The sequence below is a fragment of the Carlito syrichta genome, unplaced genomic scaffold (genome assembly GCF_000164805.1).
Source record: "Carlito syrichta isolate Samal-C Ts95f unplaced genomic scaffold, Tarsius_syrichta-2.0.1 Scaffold311852, whole genome shotgun sequence".
In the NCBI taxonomy this organism is placed as follows: domain Eukaryota; kingdom Metazoa; phylum Chordata; class Mammalia; order Primates; family Tarsiidae; genus Carlito; species Carlito syrichta.
In genome coordinates this window covers 218,349-226,693 of record NW_007255948.1, presented here as the reverse complement: position 1 = coordinate 226,693, position 8,345 = coordinate 218,349, and the positions used below count along the sequence as shown (strand labels likewise).

At 40.1% G+C, this 8,345-nt stretch overlaps 1 protein-coding gene across 1 annotated transcript in view; it reads left to right on the top strand.

Annotated features, from left to right (window-relative positions):
* AGO4 (argonaute 4, RISC catalytic component) overlaps positions 1-8,345 on the top strand; it is a 48,530-nt gene that overhangs the window by 1,009 nt on the left and 39,176 nt on the right. Inside the window, exon 2 of the mRNA XM_008069185.2 lies at positions 6,188-6,353. The gene's annotated coding sequence lies outside the window, so the exon portion shown is untranslated. The remainder of the gene's footprint in view (positions 1-6,187; positions 6,354-8,345) is intronic.

Here is an 8,345-nt window from a genome sequence, read left to right as displayed (position 1 = left end):
CCCGCGCGTGCCTGGGTTCGGGCCGCCAGGCCTCGGGGAAAGGGACCCGTGTCCCACTGCACTAGGCGAGGGAGCTGACCCAGGCCTTGGGGGGCGGTGACCGCGCCCCAGCCTGGAGCCTTGGGCTGGATCTCGAGGTCTAAGAGGGGGGGCCCAGGAAGGTGACGCGCGCGCGCCCCAGTGTAGAGGCGAGACTTGACCCAACCTCAGGGTGGTGATCTGTGCTCCGGGGTCGCGGCGAGGGTAGTTGGGCCTCAGAAGGGACAGCCTTGCCCAGTGCGCGTGGAGGCCTGGCCCAGACTGGTAAGGGCTCCCCACCTACTACCAACCTGTGGTCTTGGTTTTGGGCCGCACCCCTACTTCTCTTTGCACTGGCAGGCGGTCCGGAGCCCACAGATGAGGAAGAACGAGAACTTCCCCAAACACCTCTCATGACCCCTGAAGGCAAAATGCCCACCCTTTCTTAAAGCCCCTGATGTCTCGAAGAACATGGTCCTGTCAGTCTGTGTGTCAGTCCCAGAGTGTTCTGGACTAGCCTTTGAGTGACAGGAGTTACCGGTCAGTCCGTACCAGCACAGGCTTCAGTGCCCTTCATTCTCTTCTAATTGGGTTATGAGTGATTGTGAGGATCAAATGAAAGAGAAAGTGGCTTGGAAACTGTAATTTGCTGTGGATATGAATGGCCTCTGGTTATCGCCCTCTCTCTGCCGAAACCAGAGGACCTCTTCCAGGCAGTAGTACCAAGTGCACTGTGTACTGAAGTCTGGTGCTCCCACCTCAAACCTCAACAGGTTTCTAATGCCTTGGCTAAGTAGAGCAGGGTTTAGGGGCTGTGGTGGAATTAACTTTAATATTCAAACCTTATCTACATAGTGGACTTGGTTGTAGAGTCTTTCATTTTCTAGTGCATAGAAAATTTGGTTTACCATTTAAGTTTGGAAACTTTGCAAGTTTGTTTACTTAAAACTTGTTTATGTAGGAGTGCTTAAGCCCTACCTTAATTTGCTATTTAAAGTATTGTTTAAAGGCCCTCATATTCAAATTTCATATGCCTTTTCAAAATAATTTTGATTTGTCGCATTAATAGTATTTGAGAAACCTCAGTGTATTGTTCTAGGTTACTTCAGCTATGTCCCCTGGCTAAAGGATATCAGGTCTTTAGAAATGTGACAGACTTCTGTTCAAATTCCATCTAGTAATTTAATAGTTGTATGACCCTGGGCAAATTGCCTAATTTCTTTGAACTTTAATTTTCTCACCCATAAATTGAGGGTAATTATAATTATGTTCTGCAATATTGTTGTGAGAATGAAATGAGACAATGTATGTGAGAAGTCTTATTGTAGAGACTAGAGCATTATAGATGTTCAACAATATTTTTTTCCTCCTAGTGAGTAAATCATAATTGAAACAACTGTTGCATTTATGAACAGATATCAAAAGAGACTATGTAACTGTGTGCATAAACTGAATTTCATGGAAAGAATCAACCTAGCTGTGTTAGGGACTGCGCAGGGACTTTTTGTTTGTTTTGATTGATTTTAACTTTTACAGGTTTGAGGACATGTCAGTTCACCCAGTATTGTTCAGATTGTGGAAAATTAAGTTGCACTAACCACATTTAAAAGACACTGATGAATAAGCTAAAATACACGTAGATCTTTTCTGTTGAGTGATTTATTTTACCATCTGCTGTCTGCAAACTCCTTTTTTGGTGTCACAGTACCTTGGAATCCCAATAAATAACATTGCTAAGCATAGAATCAGAGCAAAGAGAGTTGATAGTCTTGTGGGATATTTCATCCAGGCTGTTTTAGAACCTAGAGGTTCGTTCCTATTTCTCTGTTAGAACACAGCTAAATCTAGTGCTTTGTGTCCTTCTCATTTGAAAAATCACTGAAACCTTCTTGTTCTGCATACCCCCTCCCCCCCACCTGATTCAGTTTCTGACAATACTTAGAAATATTATTAATCAGATTACCACTTATTTTGGTTATATTGATTGTAACCTTTGTGTTTGCTGTACCTTATAGTTGGAAAATGCTTTCATAACTATTAGCTCATTTGATCTTCCAGGAGATAAGCAAGGCAGGTATCTATACCCACTTTATAGATGAGAAAAATGAGGTTCAAAGAGGGTAAGTGACTCAAGGTTAAGTGGTGAAATGAAGACCAGAGTCTATGTCATTTGATTCCTAATTCAATGCCCTCCTCTCCATTTAAGGCTTACTTCACCCATTCTATGTTAGGTCATATTTGTTTCCCTTTCAAAAAATGTAATAATTTTCTGACTTTGCCACCAACTTTTGTGGATGCCCCTAATATAAAACCCAGGAACCTTTGAGCACTGACTGTAACATTTTTAAGAGCAATCAAATAGCTAACATTTATGGAGCACTTAATATTACAAGGCAATATGTTAAACCTTTTATTTTATTTTGAGTCAGAGTCTCACTCTATCACTTGGACTGGAATGCAGTGGCACACTCACAGCTACCACAGCCTTGACCTCTTGGGTTCAGGCAATCATTTTGCCTCAGCTTTCCAAGCAGCTGGAACTAGAGGTGCGTGCCACCACGTCCAGCTAATTTTTTTATTTTTATTTTTGTAAAGACAGGGCCTCACCAAGTTTCCCAGGCTGGTCTCGAACCCTTGGGCTCAGGCAATACTCTTACCTGTGCCTTCCAAAGTGCTGGGATTACAGGTGTGAGCCACTGCACCTGGCCTATGTGAAACCTTTTATGTACATCGTCTCATGGAATCGTCACAATAACACTTGAGATAGATGCTATTATTATCACACATACTGCTATTTTATTGATGAGGAAACTGAGACACAAGAGATGCCAATAAACTGGCCCAATGTCATGCAGTTAGGAAGTGGTGAGACCAGGATTGAAACACAGGTTATTTGGTCCTAGAGTCTTAGCCGCTGTGCTTTATTGCTTCATTAAGTAGACAGTTTGCTGAACTCAAAGAAACCCACTTTTTCCCAGTCTCTAGAACTGTGAGAAATAAATGTCTGTTGTTTCACCCACCTCCCCACCCCTGAGAAAAGGGAAAGAAAGAAAAGAAACAGAAAAAGAAAAAAAAAAAACCCCAGCTTTTTAGAATGAAAACATTTAGATTATAGTTTTCTAAATAAATCTCCTAAGCTTATTAAAAGAAATAATCACTCATCTTCTAACTTTTCTCTCTTGGAGACACATACAATATTTACTTTTTGCCACTTCTTTTTTCTTTTTGAGTCAGAGTCTCACTCTGTTGCCCAAGCTGGAGTGTAGTGGCACACTCATGGCCACCGCAGCCTTGAGCTCAGGTGATTCTTCTGCCTCAGCCTTCCAAGTAGCTAGAGTCACAGGTGCACACCACCATGTCCAGATAATTTTTTCTTTCTTTCTTTTTTTTTTTTGAGTTGGAGTCTCACTCTGTCACCCAGATTGGAGTGCAGTGGCCGCTTCCAGCCACCGCAGCCTCGACCTGCTGGGCTCCGGTGATCCTTCCGCCTCAGCCTTCCATGTAGCTGGAATTACAGGCATGCGCTACCATGCCTGGCTGATTTTTTGCTTTATTGTAGAGATGAGCTCTCACTGCCCAGGCAGGTGTCGAACCTGCGGGCTCAGGCAATCCACTCTCTTCAGCCTCCCAAAGGCGCGGGATTACAGGCTGAGTCACCGAGCCCGGCCAGATAATTAAAAAAAAAATTTTTTTTGTAGAGACAAGGTCTCACCAAGTTGCCTAAGCTAATCTCAAACCCCTGGGCTCAGGCAATCCTCTCGCTTCAGCCTCCCAAAGTGTTGGTATTAAAGGCATGAGCCACTACGCCCAGCCTTTTTGCCACTTCTTAATCTTGTTTCCATTTCTCTGCCTCCGTCCCTTTGATGTCAAATACTTCAGAGAAGTATAAACACCACAAGATTGTTAAGTATATTGGGAAGAAAAAGCACTCGAATGGAAGTTAGGACACTTAGATTCTGGTCACTATTTAAACTCAAAGTCATATGTCCTTAGGCAAGTTATTCGATCCCAGTTTCTGTTCCCAGATTTTTATTATAAAGCTGTATTTCTTCCAGCTTTGTGATACAGTGATAGCTTAAGTGTATCATGGAAAATCTGGGGCCGACTTATATAGTTTAATTGGGTTAATTCAATATGGTTGTCCCTCTCACATTATTTACTATTTATTTCTTACCTTGTTTGTAATGGTCTTATCATATCCAGAGTAGTTTCCCTTGTACACTAGGAAGTATAACTCAACTCCAGGCAATAATAATACTTTTAGTATAAATTATTTGCTTTTGTTTCATTGAAAAATAATTGTCAATTCTTATCTATTAGGGACAACTAGATTTCTGTTTAGATTCTTTCAAGGATTATCGATACTGTTCGGTTCAACATTTATTGAATTCTTACAACATGCTGGCTGTTGAATTTGTTACTGAGGAGATTAACGAAGTTTATTTCTTTGAAGGGTTTATAGTCTAGTAGAGGAGACAGAGTAATTTAACATGGGGTTTCTTACACTTGCTCTAAGTGTTTCCCTATACAGAGGGTCTTTTGAATGCAGAGGATGGATCTTCCAGTCTGGGAGAGTCAGGAAAATCTTTCCAAGCAGGTCATACCTGAACTGAATTTTGAAGGTTATGGGGGGGGGGATGAACAATCAATTTAATATGTAAAAATATTTTCAATACTTTCAGTATTAGTGTATGCTGATCTGTCAGTACAAATTTCATTAAAGTATTTGCTCTGATGTTCCAAGTGATATTGGACGGGAATAGTATCTTGTTTCAAAGTTTTCTCTCCTTAGTGAAGTGTCTTTGTTCTCAGTGAAATGCCACTGCAGTAAGAGAACTTGTAACTTTCCATTGTAACCACAGCCCACTTTGCTCAACACCTGTTCATAGCAGAAAATGTGTTTATTTTTTAGACCAGTGTCCACTTGATATTATCATCAAAAGGGAGTAAGATTATCTCTAGACAGGTATCTCCCAGACTGTGTTCCACAGCATCCTTTTCTTCTGAATATTATATGTTTAACTTTCTAAGGAGAAAGTGATAATTATATGGAAAACAAAAGTTGGGTAAATGATGAGTTAAACAGGTGTATTTATTACATGACTTTTTAGAGAATTTAATATGATAATGTACACTGAAATTTTAAAGAGAAAAGAGACTATACAAGGTTTCCTTAACTTATGGAAATTTTGTGAGAGAGAGAGAGAGTGTGTGTGTGTGTGTGAGAGAGAAAGAGAGAGAGAGAGAGAGAACACTTGTAAACCACCAATGAAATAGTCTGGAAGGATAACTCTGTCTAGACCAAGATTTCTCAACCTCAGCACTATTGATGTTTTAGATTTGGTGATTCCTTGTTGGTGGAAGAGGCTATCCTATGTATTGTAGAATGCTTATCTGTATCCTGTCTCCTTCCCATTAGATGCCAGTAGCACTCCTCAAGTTGTGACAACCAAAAATGTCTCCAGACATTTGCCAAATGTTCCTTAGGGAACAAACTCTACTGACAACTACTGAGAACAAACTCAACTGAGAACTAGTCTGTATGTTCCTTGAGAGTAGGGGCTTTGTCTTCTTTATGAGTCCATAATACAGTTCAGGCATGTAGTAACTGAATAAACTAAATCTTGTGATAAGGAAATCCCAGACTGTCCCAAGTCTAAAAGTATCAGATTGTATACAAGAAGCTCCGCTTTAGCTCTATTGATACTGTTTTGCTACCAAAATTAATAAATAGAGCTGCTCTTTGCTCTTATCCTGCCTGTACAGCCTATGATAATGGAGGCTAATTTATGGGAGATACATAGACCATTTCCAACTCTGGGCAGGATAGTCCCCAAAGTTTGGAGATTGTTTTTTAATACATAGAATTTTGTAAGCCTAGCTATAGAACTACTAACACTCATGAAAGGGTTTATACCATAGCCTTTGTATAAAAGGAATTAATCTAATTATCTAATTTTGATGTCTCCATATTCAAAATAATGGCAAAATACAAAATATTTAGAAATCTAGAGAACCTTAAGTCAAAAGACATCCTAAACTCTTTATATTAGAGTGCATTCCGTGAATAATAAGATTTCAATAATTGCACCTGTCATCATCATCATCATCATCAATATGAACAAATATAACAAAAAATAGCACAGCAAATATCTTTCAATCTCTTTAGGACCTCCAACCAGCCTGTTTCAGCCACCTCGTCGTCCTGGCCTTGGAACCGTTGGAAAACCAATTCGACTGCTAGCCAATCATTTTCAGGTTCAGATTCCTAAAATAGATGTATATCATTATGATGTGGATATTAAACCTGAAAAACGGCCTCGTAGAGTCAACAGGTAAAGATTGTATATTTAAGTGCATATAATGTATTTGTTATGTATCATATTGTTCTCTAAATGCATTCAATATGTAGGCTTTATTTTTCTCTAAGATGGCAGGTTTCTTAATAGCAGGTTTGCTGTCTCATACTTAGTTATCCGCCACAGGTTCTAGCAAAGTGCTGGATATATCATTGGTCAATGTAAATATTTAATGAAAAAGAAAGGTTGCCTGGGCTCAGTGGCTCACACCTGTTATTCCAGCACTTTGGGAGACCAAAGTAGGAAGATCTTTTGAGCTGGACACCAGCCTGGGCAACACAGTGAGACCCTGTCTCTAAAAAAAAAAAAAGTTTTGAATTAGCCAGTCATGTGTGTTGGTGCATGCACCTGTAGTACTAGCTACTCAGGACGCTGAGGAGAGAGGATCATTTGAGCCCAGAAATTGGAAACTACAGTGAGCTATGATTGTACCACTATACTCCATCTTGGGCAACAGAGCAAGACCCTCTTGCGTGCACGTGCATGAGAAAGAGAGAGAGAGAGTTTTTATAAAATTTGAACTTCCATAAGTGTTGGTTTTGAACATGAGAAATATATGTGTAAAGACAGAAAACTACTTACAGTTGTTTTTTTGTGTGTGGAAAAAAGAAAAAGGTAGAAGAATCATCTTGGAATATCCAAAAAAGTAATTACAGAGAGAAGCTCTAGTTATTTCTGGTATTATCTAAGAGGGGTCTTGAAGAGATGTTAAAAGTATTGTGGTCTGTGTAGCAGGAAAGTATTCTTATAGTGCATTGAGTATACATTCACTTTCCTTTTCTCTGTTTCTGTGCAGTGAGCTTCAGGCAGTCTTTGATATTAAGATTCTTGCTTTCCTAAGAATGCTCTTGCTGTCAAGTGAAATATTTTGTGCCACTAGATTTTTTTCTCAATAATTTGGCTTTCTGCTATAGTTAAGTCTTATGTCAGTCTATAATTGGCTATTGTATAATTGAGATGAGTAGAAGTGGTGATAATGGCTAACATTGATCCACTCCACCAATATTTCACTGAGTGTTTTATTATGTTCCAGGTATTGTCCTGTGTTCTGGGAGTTCAACATGACCAAAACAGGCAAACGTTTCTGCCTTTGTGGAGCTTATATTTAATGGGGAAGACCAAAATAAATAAATAAGCAAACAAAACACATTATGTATTAGTTGATAAGTGTGATGAAGAAAAATAAAGTCGAGATGGAAGATAGGAATGGAGATGGTGTGAACCACTGAAATGTGTGTGTGTGTTCGAGTTTATCTTGGTAAAGTCTCACTGAAAAGTGCCATTTGACCCAGAGAAGGTGAGGGATATCTGAGTGAAGAATATCCCAGGCAAAGTCAGCAGCTTTGTGTATTCAAGGCACAGCAGATAGTTCTGTATTGCTGGAGCAAGTGAGTTAGGGGGAGAGTGATAGGACATAAGGTTGGAGAAACTCCAGAAGGTCCCTGTCTTGTAGAGTGTCATAAGCAGTCATAGTACCTTAGCGTTAATGCTGGTTAAGTGGGTTTTGAATGGACATGTGACATGACTAACTTAGATTTTTAACTTAGACTAACTTGGATTGCTTTAGCTGCTATTCTGAAATTGGACCCTAGCAGGTAAGGGCGAAAAGCATGAAAATCAATTAGGAGACACTTGTAATGATTCAGGTGAAAAGTGATGGTGATTTAGACTTAAGTAGTAAGTGGTAGTGATGGGAAGTAGTCAGAATCTCCAAATATTTTGATGGTGTCAATAAGATTTGCTGATGCATTGAACTTGTGTGAAAAAAGTGAGTCATGGCCAGGCTTGGTGGCTCCGCCTATAATCCCAGCACTTTGAGAGGCCGAGGTGTGTGGATTGCCTGAGCCCGTGGGTTCGAGACCCGCCTGGGCAACTTGGCGAGACCTCATCTCTACAACAAATAAAAAATTAGCCAGGTGTGGTAGTGCATGCCTGTAGTCCCAGCTACTTGGAAGGCTGAGGCCGAAG